Raw genomic sequence first — 24,747 nt, 5'->3', positions numbered from 1 at the left:
ACAGTAACTATTAGGCCAGAGTAAGAGTTAAGACAGTAGCTATTAGGCCAGAGTAAGAGTTAAGACAGTAGCTATGAGGCCAGAGTAAGAGTTAAGACAGTAGCTATGAGGCCAGAGTAAGAGTCCAAGACCTTAACCATTAGGCCAGAGTAAGAGTTAAGACAGTAGCTATTAGGCCAAAGTAAGAGTTAAGACAGTATGTATGAGGCCAGAGTAAGAGTCCAAGACCTTAACCATTAGGCCAGAGGAAGAGCTAAGACAGTAGCTATGAGGCCAGAGTAAGAGTTAAGACCGTAGCTATGAGGCAAGAGTAAGAGTTAAGACAGTAGCTATTAGGCCAGAGTAAGAGTTAAGACAGTAGCTATGAGGCCAGAGTAAGAGTCCAAGACCTTAACCATTAGGCCAGAGTAAGAGTTAAAACAGTAGCTATGAGGCCAGAGTAAGAGTTAAGGCAGTAGCTATGGAGCCAGAGTAAGAGTCCAAGACCTTAACCATTAGGCCAGAGTAAGAGTTAAGACAGTAGCTATGAGGCCAGAGTAAGAGTTAAGACAGTAGCTATTAGAACAGAGTAAGAGTTAAGACAGTAGCTATGAGGCCAGAGTAAGAGTTAAGACAGTAGCTATTAGACCAGAGTAAGAGTTAAGACAGTAGCTATGAGGCCAGAGTAAGAGTTAAGACAGTAGCTATGAGGCCAGAGTAAGAGTCCAAGACCTTAACCATTAGGCCAGAGGAAGAGCTAAGACAGTAGCTATGAGGCCAGAGTAAGAGTTAAGACAGTAGCTATGAGGCAAGAGTAAGAGTTAAGACAGTAGCTATTAGGCCAGAGTAAGAGTTAAGACAGTAGCTATGAGGCCAGAGTAAGAGTCCAAGACCTTAACCATTAGGCCAGAGTAAGAGTTAAAACAGTAGCTATGAGGCCAGAGTAAGAGTTAAGGCAGTAGCTATGAGGCCAGAGTAAGAGTCCAAGACCTTAACCATTAGGCCAGAGTAAGAGTTAAGACAGTAGCTATGAGGCCAGAGTAAGAGTTAAGACAGTAGCTATTAGACCAGAGTAAGAGTTAGGACAGTAGCTATGAGGCCAGAGTAAGAGTTAAGACAGTAGCTATGAGGCCAGAGTAAGAGTCCAAGACCTTAACCATTAGGCCAGAGTAAGAGTTAAGACAGTAGCTATGAGGCCAGAGTAAGAGTTAAGACAGTAGCTATGAGGCCAGAGTAAGAGTTAAGACAGTAGCTATTAGACCAGAGTAAGAGTTAAGACAGTAGCTATGAGGCCAGAGTAAGAGTTAAGACAGTAGCTATGAGGCCAGAGTAAGAGTCCAAGACCTTAACCATTAGGCCAGAGGAAGAGCTAAGACAGTAGCTATGAGGCCAGAGTAAGAGTTAAGACAGTAGCTATGAGGCAAGAGTAAGAGTTAAGACAGTAGCTATTAGGCCAGAGTAAGAGTTAAGACAGTAGCTATGAGGCCAGAGTAAGAGTCCAAGACCTTAACCATTAGGCCAGAGTAAGAGTTAAAACAGTAGCTATGAGGCCAGAGTAAGAGTTAAGGCAGTAGCTATGAGGCCAGAGTAAGAGTCCAAGACCTTAACCATTAGGCCAGAGTAAGAGTTAAGACAGTAGCTATGAGGCCAGAGTAAGAGTTAAGACAGTAGCTATTAGACCAGAGTAAGAGTTAAGACAGTAGCTATGAGGCCAGAGTAAGAGTTAAGACAGTAGCTATGAGGCCAGAGTAAGAGTCCAAGACCTTAACCATTAGGCCAGAGTAAGAGTTAAGACAGTAGCTATGAGGCCAGAGTAAGAGTTAAGACAGTAGCTATGAGGCCAGAGTAAGAGTTAAGACAGTAGCTATGAGGCCAGAGTAAGAGTTAAGGCAGTAGCTATGAGGCCAGAGTAAGAGTCCAAGACCTTAACCATTAGGCCAGAGTAAGAGTTAAGACAGTAGCTATGAGGCCAGAGTAAGAGTTAAGACAGTAGCTATGAGGCCAGAGTAAGAGTTAAGACAGTAGCTATTAGACCAGAGTAAGAGTTAAGACAGTAGCTATGAGGCCAGAGTAAGAGTTAAGACAGTAGCTATGAGGCCAGAGTAAGAGTCCAAGACCTTAACCATTAGGCCAGAGTAAGAGTTAAGACAGTAGCTATGAGGCCAGAGTAAGAGTTAAGACAGTAGCTATGAGGCCAGAGTAAGAGTTAAGACAGTAGCTATGAGGCCAGAGTAAGAGTCCAAGACCTTAACCATTAGGCCAGAGTAAGAGTTAAGACAGTAGCTATTAGGCCAGAGTAAGAGTTAAGACAGTAGCTATGAGGCCAGAGTAAGAGTTCAGACAGTAGCTATTAGGCCAGAGTAAGAGTTAAGACAGTAGCTATGAGGCCAGAGTAAGAGTTAAGACAGTAGCTATGAGGCCAGAGTAAGAGTCCAAGACCTTAACCATTAGGCCAGAGTAAGAGTTAAGACAGTAGCTATTAGGCCAGAGTAAGAGTTAAGACAGTAGCTATTAGGCCAGAGTAAGAGTTAAGACAGTAGCTATGAGGCCAGAGTAAGAGTTAAGACAGTAGCTATGAGGCCAGAGTAAGAGTCCAAGACCTTAACCATTAGGCCAGAGTAAGAGTTAAGACAGTAGCTATTAGGCCAAAGTAAGAGTTAAGACAGTAGGTATGAGGCCAGAGTAAGAGTACAAGACCTTAACCATTAGGCCAGAGGAAGAGCTAAGACAGTAGCTATGAGGCCAGAGTAAGAGTTAAGACAGTAGCTATGAGGCAAGAGTAAGAGTTAAGACAGTAGCTATTAGGCCAGAGTAAGAGTTAAGACAGTAGCTATGAGGCCAGAGTAAGAGTCCAAGACCTTAACCATTAGGCCAGAGTAAGAGTTAAAACAGTAGCTATGAGGCCAGAGTAAGAGTTAAGGCAGTAGCTATGAGGCCAGAGTAAGAGTCCAAGACCTTAACCATTAGGCCAGAGTAAGAGTTAAGACAGTAGCTATGAGGCCAGAGTAAGAGTTAAGACAGTAGCTATTAGACCAGAGTAAGAGTTAAGACAGTAGCTATGAGGCCAGAGTAAGAGTTAAGACAGTAGCTATGAGGCCATAGTAAGAGTTAAGACAGTAGCTATGAGGCCAGAGTAAGAGTTAAGACAGTAGCTATGAGGCCAGTGTAAGAGTCCAAGACCTTAACCATTAGGCCAGAGTAAGAGTTAAGACAGTAGCTATGAGGCCAGAGTAAGAGTTAAGACAGTAGCTATGAGGCCAGAGTAAGAGTTAAGACAGTAGCTATGAGGCCAGAGTAAGAGTCCAAGACCTTAACCATTAGGCCAGAGTAAGAGTTAAGACAGTAGCTATTAGGCCAAAGTAAGAGTTAAGACAGTAGCTATGAGGCCAGAGTGAGAGTTAAGACAGTAGCTATGAGGCCAGAGTAAGAGTCCAAGACCTTAACCATTAGGCCAGATTAAGAGTTAAGACAGTAGCTATGAGGCCAGAGTAAGAGTTAAGACAGTAGCTATGAGGCCAGTGTAAGAGTCCAAGACCTTAACCATTAGGCCAGAGTAAGAGTTAAGACAGTAGCTATGAGGCCAGAGTAAGAGTTAAGACAGTAGCTATGAGGCCAGACTAAGAGTTAAGACAGTAGCTATGAGGCCAGAGTAAGAGTTAAGACAGTAGCTATGAGGCCAGAGTAAGAGTCCAAGACCTTAACCATTAGGCCAGAGTAAGAGTTAAGACAGTAGCTATGAGGCCAGAGTAAGAGTTAAGACAGTAGCTATGAGGCCAGAGTAAGAGTCCAAGACCTTAACCATTAGGCCAGAGTAAGAGTTAAGACAGTAGCTATGAGGCCAGAGTAAGAGTTAGGACAGTAGCTATGAGGCCAGAGTAAGAGTCCAAGACCTTAACCATTAGGCCAGAGTAAGAGTTAAGACAGAAGCTATGAGGCCAAAGTAAGAGTTAAGACAGTAGCTATGAGGCCAGAGTAAGAGTTAAGACAGTAGCTATTAGGCCAGAGTAAGAGTTAAGACAGTAGCTATGAGGCCAGAGTAAGAGTTAAGACAGTAGCTATGAGGCCAGAGTAAGAGTCCAAGACCTTAACCATTAGGCCAGAGTAAGAGTTAAGACAGTAGCTATGAGGCCAGAGTAAGAGTCCAAGACCTTAACCATTAGGCCAGAGTAAGAGTTAAGACAGTAGCTATTAGGCCAAAGTAAGAGTTAAGACAGTAGCTATGAGGCCAGAGTAAGAGTTAAGACAGTAGCTATGAGGCCAGAGTAAGAGTCCAAGACCTTAACCATTAGGCCAGATTAAGAGTTAAGACAGTAGCTATGAGGCCAGAGTAAGAGTTAAGACAGTAGCTATGAGGCCAGAGTAAGAGTCCAAGACCTTAACCATTAGGCCAGAGTAAGAGTTAAGACAGTAGCTATGAGGCCAGAGTAAGAGTTAAGACAGTAGCTATGAGGCCAGATTAAGAGTTAAGACAGTAGCTAAGAGGCCAGAGTAAGAGTCCAAGACCTTAACCATTAGGCCAGAGTAAGAGTTAAGACAGTAGCTATGAGGCCAGAGTAAGAGTTAAGACAGTAGCTATGAGGCCAGAATAAGAGTCCAAGACCTTAACCATTAGGCCAGAGTAAGAGTTAAGACAGTAGCTATGAGGCCAGAGTAAGAGTTAGGACAGTAGCTATGAGGCCAGAGTAAGAGTCCAAGACCTTAACCATTAGGCCAGAGTAAGAGTTAAGACAGTAGCTATGAGGCCAAAGTAAGAGTTAAGACAGTAGCTATGAGGCCAGAGTAAGAGTTAAGACAGTAGCTATTAGGCCAGAGTAACTGTTAAGACAGTAGCTATGAGGCCAGAGTAAGAGTTAAGACAGTAGCTATGAGGCCAGAGTAAGAGTCCGAGACCTTAACCATTAGGCCAGAGTAAGAGTTAAGACAGTAGCTATGAGGCCAGAGTAAGAGTTAAGACAGTAGCTATGAGGCCAGAGTAAGAGTTAAGACAGTAGCTATGAAGCCAGAGTAAGAGTTAAGACAGTAGCTATGAGGCCAGAGTAAGAGTCCAAGACCTTAACCATTAGGCCAGAGTAAGAGTTAAGACAGTAGCTATGAGGCCAGAGTAAGAGTTAAGACAGTAGCTATGAGGCCAGAGTAAGAGTTAAGGCAGTAGCTATGAGGCCAGAGTAAGAGTCCAAGACCTTAACCATTAGGCCAGAGTAAGAGTTAAGACAGTAGCTATGAGGCCAGAGTAAGAGTTAAGACAGTAGCTATTAGACCAGAGTAAGAGTTAAGACAGTAGCTATGAGGCCAGAGTAAGAGTTAAGACAGTAGCTATGAGGCCAGAGTAAGAGTCCAAGACCTTAACCATTAGGCCAGAGTAAGAGTTAAGACAGTAGCTATGAGGCCAGAGTAAGAGTTAAGACAGTAGCTATGAGGCCAGAGTAAGAGTTAAGACAGTAGCTATGAGGCCAGAGTAAGAGTCCAAGACCTTAACCATTAGGCCAGAGTAAGAGTTAAGACAGTAGCTATTAGGCCAGAGTAAGAGTTAAGACAGTAGCTATGAGGCCAGAGTAAGAGTTCAGACAGTAGCTATTAGGCCAGAGTAAGAGTTAAGACAGTAGCTATGAGGCCAGAGTAAGAGTTAAGACAGTAGCTATGAGGCCAGAGTAAGAGTCCAAGACCTCAACCATTAGGCCAGAGTAAGAGTTAAGACAGTAGCTATGAGGCCAGAGTAAGAGTCCAAGACCTTAACCATTAGGCCAGAGTAAGAGTTAAGACAGTAGCTATGAGGCCAGAGTAAGAGTTAATACAGTAGCTATGAGGCCAGAGTAAGAGTTAAGACAGTAGCTATGAGGCCAGAGTAAGATTCCAAGACCTTAACCATTAGGCCAGAGTAAGAGTTAAGACAGTAGCTATTAGGCCAGAGTAAGAGTTAAGACAGTAGCTATTAGGCCAGAGTAAGAGTTAAGACAGTAGCTATGAGGCCAGAGTAAGAGTTAAGACAGTAGCTATGAGGCCAGAGTAAGAGTCCAAGACCTTAACCATTAGGCCAGAGTAAGAGTTAAGACAGTAGCTATTAGGCCAAAGTAAGAGTTAAGACAGTAGGTATGAGGCCAGAGTAAGAGTCCAAGACCTTAACCATTAGGCCAGAGGAAGAGCTAAGACAGTAGCTATGAGGCCAGAGTAAGAGTTAAGACAGTAGCTATGAGGCAAGAGTAAGAGTTAAGACAGTAGCTATTAGGCCAGAGTAAGAGTTAAGACAGTAGCTATGAGGCCAGAGTAAGAGTCCAAGACCTTAACCATTAGGCCAGAGTAAGAGTTAAAACAGTAGCTATGAGGCCAGAGTAAGAGTTAAGGCAGTAGCTATGAGGCCAGAGTAAGAGTCCAAGACCTTAACCATTAGGCCAGAGTAAGAGTTAAGACAGTAGCTATGAGGCCAGAGTAAGAGTTAAGACAGTAGCTATTAGACCAGAGTAAGAGTTAAGACAGTAGCTATGAGACCAGAGTAAGAGTTAAGACAGTAGCTATGAGGCCATAGTAAGAGTTAAGACAGTAGCTATGAGGCCAGAGTAAGAGTTAAGACAGTAGCTATGAGGCCAGTGTAAGAGTCCAAGACCTTAACCATTAGGCCAGAGTAAGAGTTAAGACAGTAGCTATGAGGCCAGAGTAAGAGTTAAGACAGTAGCTATGAGGCCAGAGTAAGAGTTAAGACAGTAGCTATGAGGCCAGAGTAAGAGTCCAAGACCTTAACCATTAGGCCAGAGTAAGAGTTAAGACAGTAGCTATTAGGCCAAAGTAAGAGTTAAGACAGTAGCTATGAGGCCAGAGTGAGAGTTAAGACAGTAGCTATGAGGCCAGAGTAAGAGTCCAAGACCTTAACCATTAGGCCAGATTAAGAGTTAAGACAGTAGCTATGAGGCCAGAGTAAGAGTTAAGACAGTAGCTATGAGGCCAGTGTAAGAGTCCAAGACCTTAACCATTAGGCCAGAGTAAGAGTTAAGACAGTAGCTATGAGGCCAGAGTAAGAGTTAAGACAGTAGCTATGAGGCCAGACTAAGAGTTAAGACAGTAGCTATGAGGCCAGAGTAAGAGTTAAGACAGTAGCTATGAGGCCAGAGTAAGAGTCCAAGACCTTAACCATTAGGCCAGAGTAAGAGTTAAGACAGTAGCTATGAGGCCAGTGTAAGAGTTAAGACAGTAGCTATGAGGCCAGAGTAAGAGTCCAAGACCTTAACCATTAGGCCAGAGTAAGAGTTAAGACAGTAGCTATGAGGCCAGAGTAAGAGTTAGGACAGTAGCTATGAGGCCAGAGTAAGAGTCCAAGACCTTAACCATTAGGCCAGAGTAAGAGTTAAGACAGAAGCTATGAGGCCAAAGTAAGAGTTAAGACAGTAGCTATGAGGCCAGAGTAAGAGTTAAGACAGTAGCTATTAGGCCAGAGTAAGAGTTAAGACAGTAGCTATGAGGCCAGAGTAAGAGTTAAGACAGTAGCTATGAGGCCAGAGTAAGAGTCCAAGACCTTAACCATTAGGCCAGAGTAAGAGTTAAGACAGTAGCTATGAGGCCAGAGTAAGAGTTAAGACAGTAGCTATGAGGCCAGAGTAAGAGTCCAAGACCTTAACCATTAGGCCAGAGTAAGAGTTAAGACAGTAGCTATTAGGCCAAAGTAAGAGATAAGACAGTAGCTATGAGGCCAGAGTAAGAGTTAAGACAGTAGCTATGAGGCCAGAGTAAGAGTCCAAGACCTTAACCATTAGGCCAGATTAAGAGTTAAGACAGTAGCTATGAGGCCAGAGTAAGAGTTAAGACAGTAGCTATGAGGCCAGAGTAAGAGTCCAAGACCTTAACCATTAGACCAGAGTAAGAGTTAAGACAGTAGCTATGAGGCCAGAGTAAGAGTTAAGACAGTAGCTATGAGGCCAGATTAAGAGTTAAGACAGTAGCTATGAGGCCAGAGTAAGAGTCCAAGACCTTAACCATTAGGCCAGAGTAAGAGTTAAGACAGTAGCTATGAGGCCAGAGTAAGAGTTAAGACAGTAGCTATGAGGCCAGAATAAGAGTCCAAGACCTTAACCATTAGGCCAGAGTAAGAGTTAAGACAGTAGCTATGAGGCCAGAGTAAGAGTTAGGACAGTAGCTATGAGGCCAGAGTAAGAGTCCAAGACCTTAACCATTAGGCCAGAGTAAGAGTTAAGACAGTAGCTATGAGGCCAAAGTAAGAGTTAAGACAGTAGCTATGAGGCCAGAGTAAGAGTTAAGACAGTAGCTATTAGGCCAGAGTAAGTGTTAAGACAGTAGCTATGAGGCCAGAGTAAGAGTTAAGACAGTAGCTATGAGGCCAGAGTAAGAGTCCGAGACCTTAACCATTAGGCCAGAGTAAGAGTTAAGACAGTAGCTATGAGGCCAGAGTAAGAGTTAAGACAGTAGCTATGAGGCCAGAGTAAGAGTTAAGACAGTAGCTATGAAGCCAGAGTAAGAGTTAAGACAGTAGCTATGAGGCCAGAGTAAGAGTCCAAGACCTTAACCATTAGGCCAGAGTAAGAGTTAAGACAGTAGCTATGAGGCCAGAGTAAGAGTTAAGACAGTAGCTATGAGGCCAGAGTAAGAATCCAAGACCTTAACCATTAGGCCAGAGTAAGAGTTAAGACAGTAGCTATGAGGCCAGAGTAAGAGTTAGGACAGTAGCTATGAGGCCAGAGTAAGAGTCCAAGACCTTAACCATTAGGCCAGAGTAAGAGTTAAGACAGAAGCTATGAGGCCAAAGTAAGAGTTAAGACAGTAGCTATGAGGCCAGAGTAAGAGTTAAGACAGTAGCTATTAGGCCAGAGTAAGTGTTAAGACAGTAGCTATGAGGCCAGAGTAAGAGTTAAGACAGTAGCTATGAGGCCAGAGTAAGAGTCCAAGACCTTAACCATTAGGCCAGAGTAAGAGTTAAGACAGTAGCTATGAGGCCAGAGTAAGAGTTAAGACAGTAGCTATGAGGCCAGAGTAAGAGTCCAAGACCTTAACCATTAGGCCAGAGTAAGAGTTAAGACAGTAGCTATTAGGCCAAAGTAAGAGTTAAGACAGTAGCTATGAGGCCAGAGAAAGAGTTAAGACAGTAGCTATGAGGCCAGAGTAAGAGTCCAAGACCTTAACCATTAGGCCAGATTAAGAGTTAAGACAGTAGCTATGAGGCCAGAGTAAGAGTTAAGACAGTAGCTATGAGGCCAGAGTAAGAGTCCAAGACCTTAACCATTAGGCCAGAGTAAGAGTTAAGACAGTAGCTATGAGGCCAGAGTAAGAGTTAAGACAGTAGCTATGAGGCCAGATTAAGAGTTAAGAAAGTAGCTATGAGGCCAGAGTAAGAGTCCAAGACCTTAACCATTAGGCCAGAGTAAGAGTTAAGACAGTAGCTATGAGGCCAGAGTAAGAGTTAAGACAGTAGCTATGAGGCCAGAATAAGAGTCCAAGACCTTAACCATTAGGCCAGAGTAAGAGTTAAGACAGTAGCTATGAGGCCAGAGTAAGAGTTAGGACAGTAGCTATGAGGCCAGAGTAAGAGTCCAAGACCTTAACCATTAGGCCAGAGTAAGAGTTAAGACAGTAGCTATGAGGCCAAAGTAAGAGTTAAGACAGTAGCTATGAGGCCAGAGTAAGAGTTAAGACAGTAGCTATTAGGCCAGAGTAAGTGTTAAGACAGTAGCTATGAGGCCAGAGTAAGAGTTAAGACAGTAGCTATGAGGCCAGAGTAAGAGTCTGAGACCTTAACCATTAGGCCAGAGTAAGAGTTAAGACAGTAGCTATGAGGCCAGAGTAAGAGTTAAGACAGTAGCTATGAGGCCAGAGTAAGAGTTAAGACAGTAGCTATTAGGCCAGAGTAAGAGTTAAGACAGTAGCTATGAGGCCAGAGTAAGAGTCCAAGACCAAAACCATTAGGCCAGAGTAAGAGTTAAGACATTATCTATGAGGCCAGAGTAAGAGTTAAGACAGTAGCTATGAGGCCAGAGTAAGAGTCCAAGACCTTAACCATTAGGCCAGAGTAAGAGTTAAGACAGTACTTATGAGGCCAGAGTAAGAGTCCAAGACCTTAACCATTAGGCCAGAGTAAGAGTTAAGACAGTAGCTATGAGGCCAGAGTAACAGTCCAAGACCTTAACCATTAGGCCAGAGTAAGAGTTAAGACAGTAGCTATGAGGCCAGAGTAAGAGTTCAAGACCTTAACCATTAGGCCAGAGTAAGAGTTAAGACAGTAGCTATGAGGCCAGAGTAAGGGTTAACACAGTAGCTATGAGGCCAGAGTAAGAGTTAAGACAGTAGCTATGAGGCCAGAGTAAGAGTTAAGACAGTAGCTATTAGGCCAGAGTAAGAGTTAAGACAGTAGCTATGAGGCCAGAGTAAGAGTCCAAGACCTTAACTATTAGGCCAGAGTAAGAGTTAAGACAGTAGCTATTAGGCCAAAGTAAGAGTTAAGACAGTAGGTATGAGGCCAGAGTAAGAGTCCAAGACCTTAACCATTAGGCCAGAGGAAGAGCTAAGACAGTAGCTATGAGGCCAGAGTAAGAGTTAAGACAGTAGCTATGAGGCAAGAGTAAGAGTTAAGACAGTAGCTATTAGGCCAGAGTAAGAGTTAAGACAGTAGCTATGAGGCCAGAGTAAGAGTCCAAGACCTTAACCATTAGGCCAGAGTAAGAGTTAAAACAGTAGCTATGAGGCCAGAGTAAGAGTTAAGGCAGTAGCAATGAGGCCAGAGTAAGAGTCCAAGACATTAACCATTAGGCCAGAGTAAGAGTTAAGACAGTAGCTATGAGGCCAGAGTAAGAGTTAAGACAGTAGCTATTAGACCAGAGTAAGAGTTAAGACAGTAGCTATGAGGCCAGAGTAAGAGTTAAGACAGTAGCTATGAGGCCAGAGTAAGAGTCCAAGACCTTAACCATTAGGCCAGAGTAAGAGTTAAGACAGTAGCTATGAGGCCAGAGTAAGAGTTAAGACAGTAGCTATGAGGCCAGAGTAAGAGTTAAGACAGTAGCTATGAGGCCAGAGTAAGAGTCCAAGACCTTAACCATTAGGCCAGAGTAAGAGTTAAGGCAGTAGCTATTAGGCCAAAGTAAGAGTTAAGACAGTAGCTATGAGGCCAGAGTAAGAGTTAAGACAGTAGCCATGAGGCCAGAGTAAGAGTCCAAGACCTTAACCATTAGGCCAGATTAAGAGTTAAGACAGGAGCTATGAGGCCAGAGTAAGAGTTAAGACAGTAGCTATGAGGCCAGTGTAAGAGTCCAAGACCTTAACCATTAGGCCAGAGTAAGAGTTAAGACAGTAGCTATGAGGCCAGAGTAAGAGTTAAGACAGTAGCTATGAGGCCAGAGTAAGAGTCCAAGACCTTAACCATTAGGCCAGAGTAAGAGTTAAGACAGTAGCTATGAGGCCAGAGTAAGAGTTAAGACAGTAGCTATGAGGCCAGAGTAAGAGTCCAAGACCTTAACCATTAGGCCAGAGTAAGAGTTAAGACAGTAGCTATGAGGCCAGAGTAAGAGTTAGGACAGTAGCTATGAGGCCAGAGTAAGAGTCCAAGACCTTAACCATTAGGCCAGAGTAAGAGTTAAGACAGTAGCTATGAGGCCAAAGTAAGAGTTAAGACAGTAGCTATGAGGCCAGAGTAAGAGTTAAGACAGTAGCTATTAGGCCAGAGTAAGTGTTAAGACAGTAGCTATGAGGCCAGAGTAAGAGTTAAGACAGTAGCTATGAGGCCAGAGTAAGAGTCCAAGACCTTAACCATTAGGCCAGAGTAAGAGTTAAGACAGTAGCTATGAGGCCAGAGTAAGAGTTAAGACAGTAGCTATGAGGCCAGAGTAAGAGTTAAGACAGTAGCTATGAGGCCAGAGTAAGAGTCCAAGACCTTAACCATTAGGCCAGAGTAAGAGTTAAGACAGTAGCTATTAGGCCAAAGTAAGAGTTAAGACAGTAGCTATGAGGCCAGAGTAAGAGTTAAGACAGTAGCTATGAGGCCAGAGTAAGAGTCCAAGACCTTAACCATAATGCCAGAGTAAGAGTTAAGACAGTAGCTATGAGGCCAGAGTAAGAGTTAAGACAGTAGCTATGAGGCCAGAGTAAGAGTTAAGACAGTAGCTATTAGGCCAAAGTAAGAGTTAAGACAGTAGCTATGAGGCCAGAGAAAGAGTTAAGACAGTAGCTATGAGGCCAGAGTAAGAGTCCAAGACCTTAACCATTAGGCCAGATTAAGAGTTAAGACAGTAGCTATGAGGCCAGAGTAAGAGTTAAGACAGTAGCTATGAGGCCAGAGTAAGAGTCCAAGACCTTAACCATTAGGCCAGAGTAAGAGTTAAGACAGTAGCTATGAGGCCAGAGTAAGAGTTAAGACAGTAGCTATGAGGCCAGATTAAGAGTTAAGAAAGTAGCTATGAGGCCAGAGTAAGAGTCCAAGACCTTAACCATTAGGCCAGAGTAAGAGTTAAGACAGTAGCTATGAGGCCAGAGTAAGAGTTAAGACAGTAGCTATGAGGCCAGAATAAGAGTCCAAGACCTTAACCATTAGGCCAGAGTAAGAGTTAAGACAGTAGCTATGAGGCCAGAGTAAGAGTTAGGACAGTAGCTATGAGGCCAGAGTAAGAGTCCAAGACCTTAACCATTAGGCCAGAGTAAGAGTTAAGACAGTAGCTATGAGGCCAAAGTAAGAGTTAAGACAGTAGCTATGAGGCCAGAGTAAGAGTTAAGACAGTAGCTATTAGGCCAGAGTAAGTGTTAAGACAGTAGCTATGAGGCCAGAGTAAGAGTTAAGACAGTAGCTATGAGGCCAGAGTAAGAGTCTGAGACCTTAACCAGTAGGCCAGAGTAAGAGTTAAGACAGTAGCTATGAGGCCAGAGTAAGAGTTAAGACAGTAGCTATGAGGCCAGAGTAAGAGTTAAGACAGTAGCTATGAGGCCAGAGTAAGAGTCTGAGACCTTAACCAGTAGGCCAGAGTAAGAGTTAAGACAGTAGCTATGAGGCCAGAGTAAGTGTTAAGACAGTAGCTATGAGGCCAGAGTAAGAGTTAAGACAGTAGCTATGAGGCCAGAGTAAGAGTCCATGACCTTAACCATTAGGCCAGAGTAAGAGTTAAGACAGTAGCTATGAGGCCAGAGTAAGAGTTAAAGACAGTAGCTATGAAGCCAGAGTAAGAGTCCAAGACCTTAACCATTAGGCCAGAGTAAGAGTTAAGACAGTAGCTATGAGGCCAGAGTAACAGTCCAAGACCTTAACCATTAGGCCAGAGTAAGAGTTAAGACAGTAGCTATGAGGCCAGAGTAAGAGTTCAAGACCTTAACCATTAGGCCAGAGTAAGAGTTAAGACAGTAGCTATGAGGCCAGAGTAAGGGTTAACACAGTAGCTATGAGGCCAGAGTAAGAGTTAAGACAGTAGCTATGAGGCCAGAGTAAGAGTTAAGACAGTAGCTATTAGGCCAGAGTAAGAGTTAAGACAGTAGCTATGAGGCCAGAGTAAGAGTCCAAGACCTTAACCATTAGGCCAGAGTAAGAGTTAAGACAGTAGCTATTAGGCCAAAGTAAGAGTTAAGACAGTAGGTATGAGGCCAGAGTAAGAGTCCAAGACCTTAACCATTAGGCCAGAGGAAGAGCTAAGACAGTAGCTATGAGGCCAGAGTAAGAGTTAAGACAGTAGCTATGAGGCAAGAGTAAGAGTTAAGACAGTAGCTATTAGGCCAGAGTAAGAGTTAAGACAGTAGCTATGAGGCCAGAGTAAGAGTCCAAGACCTTAACCATTAGGCCAGAGTAAGAGTTAAAACAGTAGCTATGAGGCCAGAGTAAGAGTTAAGGCAGTAGCTATGAGGCCAGAGTAAGAGTCCAAGACATTAACCATTAGGCCAGAGTAAGAGTTAAGACAGTAGCTATGAGGCCAGAGTAAGAGTTAAGACAGTAGCTATTAGACCAGAGTAAGAGTTAAGACAGTAGCTATGAGGCCAGAGTAAGAGTTAAGACAGTAGCTATGAGGCCAGAGTAAGAGTCCAAGACCTTAACCATTAGGCCAGAGTAAGAGTTAAGACAGTAGCTATGAGGCCAGAGTAAGAGTTAAGACAGTAGCTATGAGGCCAGAGTAAGAGTTAAGACAGTAGCTATGAGGCCAGAGTAAGAATCCAAGACCTTAACCATTAGGCCAGAGTAAGAGTTAAGACAGTAGCTATTAGGCCAAAGTAAGAGTTAAGACAGTAGCTATGAGGCCAGAGTAAGAGTTAAGACAGTAGCTATGAGGCCAGAGTAAGAGTCCAAGACCTTAACCATTAGGCCAGATTAAGAGTTAAGACAGGAGCTATGAGGCCAGAGTAAGAGTTAAGACAGTAGCTATGAGGCCAGTGTAAGAGTCCAAGACCTTAACCATTAGGCCAGAGTAAGAGTTAAGACAGTAGCTATGAGGCCAGAGTAAGAGTTAAGACAGTAGCTATGAGGCCAGAGTAAGAGTCCAAGACCTTAACCATTAGGCCAGAGTAAGAGTTAAGACAGTAGCTATGAGGCCAGAGTAAGAGTTAAGACAGTAGCTATGAGGCCAGAGTAAGAGTCCAAGACCTTAACCATTAGGCCAGAGTAAGAGTTAAGACAGTAGCTATGAGGCCAGAGTAAGAGTTAGGACAGTAGCTATGAGGCCAGAGTAAGAGTCCAAGACCTTAACCATTAGGCCAGAGTAAGAGTTAAGACAGTAGCTATGAGGCCAAAGTAAGAGTTAAGACAGTAGCTATGAGGCCAGAGTAAGAGTTAAGACAGTAGCTATTAGGCCAGAGTAAGTGTTAAGACAGTAGCTATGAGGCCAGAGTAAGAGTTAAGACAGTAGCTATGAGGCCAGAGTAAGAGTCCAAGACCTTAACCATTAGGCCAGAGTAAGAGTTAAGACAGTAGCGATGAGGCCAGAGTAAGAGTTAAGACAGTAGCTATGAGGCCAGAGTAAGAGTTAAGACAGTAGCTATGAGGCCAGAGTAAGAGTCCAAGACCTTAACCATTAGGCCAGAGTAAGAGTTAAGACAGTAGCTATTAGGCCAGAGTAAGAGTTAAGACAGTAGCTATGAGGCCAGAGTAAGAGTTAAGACAGTAGCTATGAGGCCAGAGTAAGAGTTAAGACAGTAGCTATGAGGCCAGAGTAAGAGTCCAAGACCTTAACCATTAGGCCAGAGTAAGAGTTAAGACAGTAGCTATGAGGCCAGAGTAAGAGTTAAGACAGTAGCTATGAGGCCAGAATAAGAGTTAAGACAGTAGCTATTAGGCCAGAGTAAGTGTTAAGACAGTAGCTATGAGGCCAGAGTAAGAGTTAAGACAGTAGCTATGAGGCCAGAGTAAGAGTCCAAGACCTTAACCATTAGGCCAGAGTAAGAGTTAAGACAGTAGCTATGAGGCCAGAGTAAGAGTTAAGACAGTAGCTATGAGGCCAGAGTAAGAGTTAAGACAGTAGCTATGAGGTCAGAGTAAGAGTCCAAGACCTTAACCATTAGGCCAGAGTAAGAGTTAAGACAGTAGCTATTAGGCCAAAGTAAGAGTTAAGACAGTAGCTATGAGGCCAGAGTAAGAGTTAAGACAGTAGCTATGAGGCCAGAGTAAGAGTCCAAGACCTTAACCATTAGGCCAGAGTAAGAGTTAAGACAGTAGCTATGAGGCCAGAGTAAGAGTTAAGACAGTAGCTATGAGGCCAGAGTAAGAGTTAAGACAGTAGCTATGAGGCCAGAGTAAGAGTTAAGACAGTAGCTATGAGGCCAGAGTAAGAGTCCAAGACCTTAACCATTAGGCCAGAGTAAGAGTTAAGACAGTAGCTATGAGGCCAGAGTAAGAGTTAAGACAGTAGCTATGAGGCCAGAATAAGAGTCCAAGACCTTAACCATTAGGCCAGAGTAAGAGTTAAGACAGTAGCTATGAGGCCAGAGTAAGAGTTAGGACAGTAGCTATGAGGCCAGAGTAAGAGTCCAAGACCTTAACCATTAGGCCAGAGTAAGAGTTAAGACAGTAGCTATGAGGCCAAAGTAAGAGTTAAGACAGTAGCTATGAGGCCAGAGTAAGAGTTAAGACAGTAGCTATTGGGCCAGAGTAAGTGTTAAGACAGTAGCTATGAGGCCAGAGTAAGAGTTAAGACAGTAGCTATGAGGCCAGAGTAAGAGTCCAAGACCTTAACCATTAGGCCAGAGTAAGAGTTAAGACAGTAGCTATGAGGCCAGAGTAAGAGTTAAGACAGTAGCTATGAGGCCAGAGTAAGAGTTAAGACAGTAGCTATTAGGCCAGAGTAAGAGTTAAGACAGTAGCTATGAGGCCAGAGTAAGAGTCCAAGACCAAAACCATTAGGCCAGAGTAAGAGTTAAGACAGTATCTATGAGGCCAGAGTAAGAGTTAAGACAGTAGCTATGAGGCCAGAGTAAGAGTTAAGACAGTAGCTATTAGGCCAGAGTAAGAGTTAAGACAGTAGCTATGAGGCCAGAGTAAGAATTAAGACAGTAGCTATGAGGCCAGTGTAAGTGTTAAGACAGTAGCTATGAGGCCAGAGTAAGAGTTAAGACAGTAGCTATGAGGCCAGAGTAAGAGTCCAAGACCTTAACCATTAGGCCAGAGTAAGAGTTAAGACAGTAGCTATGAGGCCAGAGTAAGAGTTAAAGACAGTAGCTATGAAGCCAGAGTAAGAGTCCAAGACCTTAACCATTAGGCCAGAGTAAGAGTTAAGACAGTACTTATGAGGCCAGAGTAAGAGTCCAAGACCTTAACCATTAGGCCAGAGTAAGAGTTAAGACAGTAGCTATGAGGCCAGAGTAAGAGTCCAAGACCTTAACCATTAGGCCAGAGTAAGAGTTAAGACAGTAGCTATGAGGCCAGAGTAAGAGTTCAAGACCTTAACCATTAGGCCAGAGTAAGAGTTAAGACAGTAGCTATGAGGCCAGAGTAAGGGTTAACACAGTAGCTATGAGGCCAGAGTAAGAGTTAAGACAGTAGCTATGAGGTCAGAGTAAGAGTTAAGACAGTAGCTATGAGGCCAGAATAAGAGTCCAAGACCTTAACCATTAGGCCAGAGTAAGAGTTAAGACAGTAGCTATGAGGCCAGAGTAAGAGTTAGGACAGTAGCTATGAGGCCAGAGTAAGAGTCCAAGACCTTGACCATTAGGCCAGAGTAAGAGTTAAGACAGTAGCTATGAGGCCAAAGTAAGAGTTAAGACAGTAGCTATGAGGCCAGAGTAAGAGTTAAGACAGTAGCTATGAGGCCAGAGTAAGAGTTCAAGACCTTAACCATTAGGCCAGAGTAAGAGTTAAGACAGTAGCTATGAGGCCAGAGTAAGAGTTAAGACAGTAGCTATGAGGCCAGAATAAGAGTCCAAGACCTTAACCATTAGGCCAGAGTAAGAGTTAAGACAGTAGCTATGAGGCCAGAGTAAGAGTTAGGACAGTAGCTATGAGGCCAGAGTAAGAGTCCAAGACCTTAACCATTAGGCCAGAGTAAGAGTTAAGACAGTAGCTATGAGGCCAAAGTAAGAGTTAAGACAGTAGCTATGAGGCCAGAGTAAGAGTTAAGACAGTAGCTATTGGGCCAGAGTAAGTGTTAAGACAGTAGCTATGAGGCCAGAGTAAGAGTTAAGACAGTAGCTATGAGGCCAGAGTAAGAGTCCAAGACCTTAACCATTAGGCCAGAGTAAGAGTTAAGACAGTAGCTATGAGGCCAGAGTAAGAGTTAAGACAGTAGCTATGAGGCCAGAGTAAGAGTTAAGACAGTAGCTATTAGGCCAGAGTAAGAGTTAAGACAGTAGCTATGAGGCCAGAGTAAGAGTCCAAGACCAAAACCATTAGGCCAGAGTAAGAGTTAAGACAGTATCTATGAGGCCAGAGTAAGAGTTAAGACAGTAGCTATGAGGCCAGAGTAAGAGTTAAGACAGTAGCTATTAGGCCAGAGTAAGAGTTAAGACAGTAGCTATGAGGCCAGAGTAAGAGTTAAGACAGTAGCTATGAGGCCAGTGTAAGTGTTAAGACAGTAGCTATGAGGCCAGAGTAAGAGTTAAGACAGTAGCTATGAGGCCAGAGTAAGAGTCCAAGACCTTAACCATTAGGCCAGAGTAAGAGTTAAGACAGTAGCTATGAGGCCAGAGTAAGAGTTAAAGACAATAGCTATGAAGCCAGAGTAAGAGTCCAAGACCTTAACCATTAGGCCAGAGTAAGAGTTAAGACAGTACTTATGAGGCCAGAGGAAGAGTCCAAGACCTTAACCATTAGGCCAGAGTAAGAGTTAAGACAGTAGCTATGAGGCCAGAGTAAGAGTCCAAGACCTTAACCATTAGGCCAGAGTAAGAGTTAAGACAGTAGCTATGAGGCCAGAGTAAGAGTTCAAGACCTTAACCATTAGGCCAGAGTAAGAGTTAAGACAGTAGCTATGAGGCCAGAGTAAGGGTTAACACAGTAGCTATGAGGCCAGAGTAAGAGTTAAGACAGTAGCTATGAGGTCAGAGTAAGAGTTAAGACAGTAGCTATGAGGCCAGAATAAGAGTCCAAGACCTTAACCATTAGGCCAGAGTAAGAGTTAAAACAGTAGCTATGAGGCCAGAGTAAGAGTTAGGACAGTAGCTATGAGGCCAGAGTAAGAGTCCAATACCTTGACCATTAGGCCAGAGTAAGAGTTAAGACAGTAGCTATGAGGCCAAAGTAAGAGTTAAGACAGTAGCTATGAGGCCAGAGTAAGAGTTAAGACAGTAGCTATGAGGCCAGAGTAAGAGTTAAGACAGTAGCTATGAGGCCAGAGTAAGAGTCCAAGACCTTAACCATTAGGCCAGAGTAAGAGTTAAGACAGTAGCTATTAGGCCAAAGTAAGAGTTAAGACAGTAGCTATGAGGCCAGAGTAAGAGTTAAGACAGTAGCTATGAGGCCAGAGTAAGAGTCCAAGACCTTAACCATTAGGCCAGAGTAAGAGTTAAGACAGTAGCTATGAGGCCAGAGTAAGAGTTAAGACAGTAGCTATGAGGCCAGAGTAAGAGTTAAGACAGTAGCTATGAGGCCAGAGTAAGAGTTAAGACAGTAGCTATGAGGCCAGAGTAAGAGTCCAAGACCTTAACCATTAGGCCAGAGTAAGAGTTAAGACAGTAGCTATGAGGCCAGAGTAAGAGTTAAGACAGTAGCTATGAGGCCAGAATAAGAGTTAAGACAGTAGCTATTAGGCCAGAGTAAGTGTTAAGACAGTAGCTATGAGGCCAGAGTAAGAGTTAAGACAGTAGCTATGAGGCCAGAGTAAGAGTCCAAGACCTTAACCATTAGGCCAGAGTAAGAGTTAAGACAGTAGCTATGAGGCCAGAGTAAGAGTTAAGACAGTAGCTATGAGGCCAGAGTAAGAGTTAAGACAGTAGCTATGAGGCCAGAGTAAGAGTCCAAGACCTTAACCATTAGGCCAGAGTAAGAGTTAAGACAGTAGCTATTAGGCCAAAGTAAGAGTTAAGACAGTAGCTATGAGGCCAGAGTAAGAGTTAAGACAGTAGCTATGAGGCCAGAGTAAGAGTCCAAGACCTTAACCATTAGGCCAGATTAAGAGTTAAGACATTAGCTATGAGGCCAGAGTAAGAGTCCAAGACCTTAACCATTAGGCCAGAGTAAGAGTTAAGACAGTAGCTATGAGGCCAGAGTAAGAGTTAAGACAGTAGCTATGGGGCCAGAGTAAGAGTTAAGACAGTAGCTATGAGGCCAGAGAAAGAGTTAAGACAGTAGCTATGAGGCCAGAGTAAGAGTCCAAGACCTTAACCATTAGGCCAGAGTAAGAGTTAAGACAGTAGCTATGAGGCCAGAGTAAGAGTTAAGACAGTAGCTATGAGGCCAGAATAAGAGTCCAAGACCTTAACCATTAGGCCAGAGTAAGAGTTAAGACAGTAGCTATGAGGCCAGAGTAAGAGTTAGGACAGTAGCTATGAGGCCAGAGTAAGAGTCCAAGACCTTAACCATTAGGCCAGAGTAAGAGTTAAGACAGTACTTATGAGGCCAGAGTAAGAGTCCAAGACCTTAACCATTAGGCCAGAGTAAGAGTTAAGACAGTAGCTATGAGGCCAGAGTAACAGTCCAAGACCTTAACCATTAGGCCAGAGTAAGAGTTAAGACAGTAGCTATGAGGCCAGAGTAAGAGTTCAAGACCTTAACCATTAGGCCAGAGTAAGAGTTAAGACAGTAGCTATGAGGCCAGAGTAAGGGTTAACACAGTAGCTATGAGGCCAGAGTAAGAGTTAAGACAGTAGCTATGAGGCCAGAGTAAGAGTTAAGACAGTAGCTATTAGGCCAGAGTAAGAGTTAAGACAGTAGCTATGAGGCCAGAGTAAGAGTCCAAGACCTTAACCATTAGGCCAGAGTAAGAGTTAAGACAGTAGCTATTAGGCCAAAGTAAGAGTTAAGACAGTAGGTATGAGGCCAGAGTAAGAGTCCAAGACCTTAACCATTAGGCCAGAGGAAGAGCTAAGACAGTAGCTATGAGGCCAGAGTAAGAGTTAAGACAGTAGCTATGAGGCAAGAGTAAGAGTTAAGACAGTAGCTATTAGGCCAGAGTAAGAGTTAAGACAGTAGCTATGAGGCCAGAGTAAGAGTCCAAGACCTTAACCATTAGGCCAGAGTAAGAGTTAAAACAGTAGCTATGAGGCCAGAGTAAGAGTTAAGGCAGTAGCTATGAGGCCAGAGTAAGAGTCCAAGACATTAACCATTAGGCCAGAGTAAGAGTTAAGACAGTAGCTATGAGGCCAGAGTAAGAGTTAAGACAGTAGCTATTAGACCAGAGTAAGAGTTAAGACAGTAGCTATGAGGCCAGAGTAAGAGTTAAGACAGTAGCTATGAGGCCAGAGTAAGAGTCCAAGACCTTAACCATTAGGCCAGAGTAAGAGTTAAGACAGTAGCTATTAGACCAGAGTAAGAGTTAAGACAGTAGCTATGAGGCCAGAGTAAGAGTTAAGACAGTAGCTATGAGGCCAGAGTAAGAGTCCAAGACCTTAACCATTAGGCCAGAGTAAGAGTTAAGACAGTAGCTATGAGGCCAGAGTAAGAGTTAAGACAGTAGCTATGAGGCCAGAGTAAGAGTTAAGACAGTAGCTATGAGGCCAGAGTAAGAGTCCAAGACCTTAACCATTAGGCCAGAGTAAGAGTTAAGACAGTAGCTATTAGGCCAAAGTAAGAGTTAAGACAGTAGCTATGAGGCCAGAGTAAGAGTTAAGACAGTAGCTATGAGGCCAGAGTAAGAGTCCAAGACCTTAACCATTAGGCCAGATTAAGAGTTAAGACAGGAGCTATGAGGCCAGAGTAAGAGTTAAGACAGTAGCTATGAGGCCAGTGTAAGAGTCCAAGACCTTAACCATTAGGCCAGAGTAAGAGTTAAGACAGTAGCTATGAGGCCAGAGTAAGAGTTAAGACAGTAGCTATGAGGCCAGAGTAAGAGTCCAAGACCTTAACCATTAGGCCAGAGTAAGAGTTAAGACAGTAGCTATGAGGCCAGAGTAAGAGTTAAGACAGTAGCTATGAGGCCAGAGTAAGAGTCCAAGACCTTAACCATTAGGCCAGAGTAAGAGTTAAGACAGTAGCTATGAGGCCAGAGTAAGAGTTAGGACAGTAGCTATGAGGCCAGAGTAAGAGTCCAAGACCTTAACCATTAGGCCAGAGTAAGAGTTAAGACAGTAGCTATGAGGCCAAAGTAAGAGTTAAGACAGTAGCTATGAGGCCAGAGTAAGAGTTAAGACAGTAGCTATTAGGCCAGAGTAAGTGTTAAGACAGTAGCTATGAGGCCAGAGTAAGAGTTAAGACAGTAGCTATGAGGCCAGAGTAAGAGTCCAAGACCTTAACCATTAGGCCAGAGTAAGAGTTAAGACAGTAGCGATGAGGCCAGAGTAAGAGTTAAGACAGTAGCTATGAGGCCAGAGTAAGAGTTAAGACAGTAGCTATGAGGCCAGAGTAAGAGTCCAAGACCTTAACCATTAGGCCAGAGTAAGAGTTAAGACAGTAGCTATTAGGCCAGAGTAAGAGTTAAGACAGTAGCTATGAGGCCAGAGTAAGAGTTAAGACAGTAGCTATGAGGCCAGAGTAAGAGTTAAGACAGTAGCTATGAGGCCAGAGTAAGAGTCCAAGACCTTAACCATTAGGCCAGAGTAAGAGTTAAGACAGTAGCTATGAGGCCAGAGTAAGAGTTAAGACAGTAGCTATGAGGCCAGAATAAGAGTTAAGACAGTAGCTATTAGGCCAGAGTAAGTGTTAAGACAGTAGCTATGAGGCCAGAGTAAGAGTTAAGACAGTAGCTATGAGGCCAGAGTAAGAGTCCAAGACCTTAACCATTAGGCCAGAGTAAGAGTTAAGACAGTAGCTATGAGGCCAGAGTAAGAGTTAAGACAGTAGCTATGAGGCCAGAGTAAGAGTTAAGACAGTAGCTATGAGGCCAGAGTAAGAGTCCAAGACCTTAACCATTAGGCCAGAGTAAGAGTTAAGACAGTAGCTATTAGGCCAAAGTAAGAGTTAAGACAGTAGCTATGAGGCCAGAGTAAGAGTCCAAGACCTTAACCATTAGGCCAGAGTAAGAGTTAAGACAGTAGCTATGAGGCCAGAGTAAGAGTTAAGACAGTAGCTATGAGGCCAGAGTAAGAGTTAAGACAGTAGCTATGAGGCCAGAGTAAGAGTTAAGACAGTAGCTATGAGGCCAGAGTAAGAGTTAAGACAGTAGCTATGAGGCCAGAGTAAGAGTCCAAGACCTTAACCATTAGGCCAGAGTAAGAGTTAAGACAGTAGCTATGAGGCCAGAGTAAGAGTTAAGACAGTAGCTATGAGGCCAGAATAAGAGTCCAAGACCTTAACCATTAGGCCAGAGTAAGAGTTAAGACAGTAGCTATGAGGCCAGAGTAAGAGTTAGGACAGTAGCTATGAGGCCAGAGTAAGAGTCCAAGACCTTAACCATTAGGCCAGAGTAAGAGTTAAGACAGTAGCTATGAGGCCAAAGTAAGAGTTAAGACAGTAGCTATGAGGCCAGAGTAAGAGTTAAGACAGTAGCTATTGGGCCAGAGTAAGTGTTAAGACAGTAGCTATGAGGCCAGAGTAAGAGTTAAGACAGTAGCTATGAGGCCAGAGTAAGAGTCCAAGACCTTAACCATTAGGCCAGAGTAAGAGTTAAGACAGTAGCTATGAGGCCAGAGTAAGAGTTAAGACAGTAGCTATGAGGCCAGAGTAAGAGTTAAGACAGTAGCTATTAGGCCAGAGTAAGAGTTAAGACAGTAGCTATGAGGCCAGAGTAAGAGTCCAAGACCAAAACCATTAGGCCAGAGTAAGAGTTAAGACAGTATCTATGAGGCCAGAGTAAGAGTTAAGACAGTAGCTATGAGGCCAGAGTAAGAGTTAAGACAGTAGCTATTAGGCCAGAGTAAGAGTTAAGACAGTAGCTATGAGGCCAGAGTAAGAGTTAAGACAGTAGCTATGAGGCCAGTGTAAGTGTTAAGACAGTAGCTATGAGGCCAGAGTAAGAGTTAAGACAGTAGCTATGAGGCCAGAGTAAGAGTCCAAGACCTTAACCATTAGGCCAGAGTAAGAGTTAAGACAGTAGCTATGAGGCCAGAGTAAGAGTTAAAGACAGTAGCTATGAAGCCAGAGTAAGAGTCCAAGACCTTAACCATTAGGCCAGAGTAAGAGTTAAGACAGTACTTATGAGGCCAGAGTAAGAGTCCAAGACCTTAACCATTAGGCCAGAGTAAGAGTTAAGACAGTAGCTATGAGGCCAGAGTAAGAGTCCAAGACCTTAACCATTAGGCCAGAGTAAGAGTTAAGACAGTAGCTATGAGGCCAGAGTAAGAGTTCAAGACCTTAACCATTAGGCCAGAGTAAGAGTTAAGACAGTAGCTATGAGGCCAGAGTAAGGGTTAACACAGTAGCTATGAGGCCAGAGTAAGAGTTAAGACAGTAGCTATGAGGTCAGAGTAAGAGTTAAGACAGTAGCTATGAGGCCAGAATAAGAGTCCAAGACCTTAACCATTAGGCCAGAGTAAGAGTTAAGACAGTAGCTATGAGGCCAGAGTAAGAGTTAGGACAGTAGCTATGAGGCCAGAGTAAGAGTCCAAGACCTTGACCATTAGGCCAGAGTAAGAGTTAAGACAGTAGCTATGAGGCCAAAGTAAGAGTTAAGACAGTAGCTATGAGGCCAGAGTAAGAGTTAAGACAGTAGCTATGAGGCCAGAGTAAGAGTTCAAGACCTTAACCATTAGGCCAGAGTAAGAGTTAAGACAGTAGCTATGAGGCCAGAGTAAGAGTTAAGACAGTAGCTATGAGGCCAGAATAAGAGTCCAAGACCTTAACCATTAGGCCAGAGTAAGAGTTAAGACAGTAGCTATGAGGCCAGAGTAAGAGTTAGGACAGTAGCTATGAGGCCAGAGTAAGAGTCCAATACCTTAACCATTAGGCCAGAGTAAGAGTTAAGACAGTAGCTATGAGGCCAAAGTAAGAGTTAAGACAGTAGCTATGAGGCCAGAGTAAGAGTTAAGACAGTAGCTATTGGGCCAGAGTAAGTGTTAAGACAGTAGCTATGAGGCCAGAGTAAGAGTTAAGACAGTAGCTATGAGGCCAGAGTAAGAGTCCAAGACCTTAACCATTAGGCCAGAGTAAGAGTTAAGACAGTAGCTATGAGGCCAGAGTAAGAGTTAAGACAGTAGCTATGAGGCCAGAGTAAGAGTTAAGACAGTAGCTATTAGGCCAGAGTAAGAGTTAAGACAGTAGCTATGAGGCCAGAGTAAGAGTCCAATACCAAAACCATTAGGCCAGAGTAAGAGTTAAGACAGTATCTATGAGGCCAGAGTAAGAGTTAAGACAGTAGC

The sequence above is a fragment of the Triturus cristatus genome, chromosome 11, assembly GCF_964204655.1.
Source record: "Triturus cristatus chromosome 11, aTriCri1.1, whole genome shotgun sequence".
NCBI classification, from domain to species: Eukaryota; Metazoa; Chordata; class Amphibia; order Caudata; family Salamandridae; genus Triturus; species Triturus cristatus.
Note: the sequence above shows the minus strand (reverse complement) of the source record.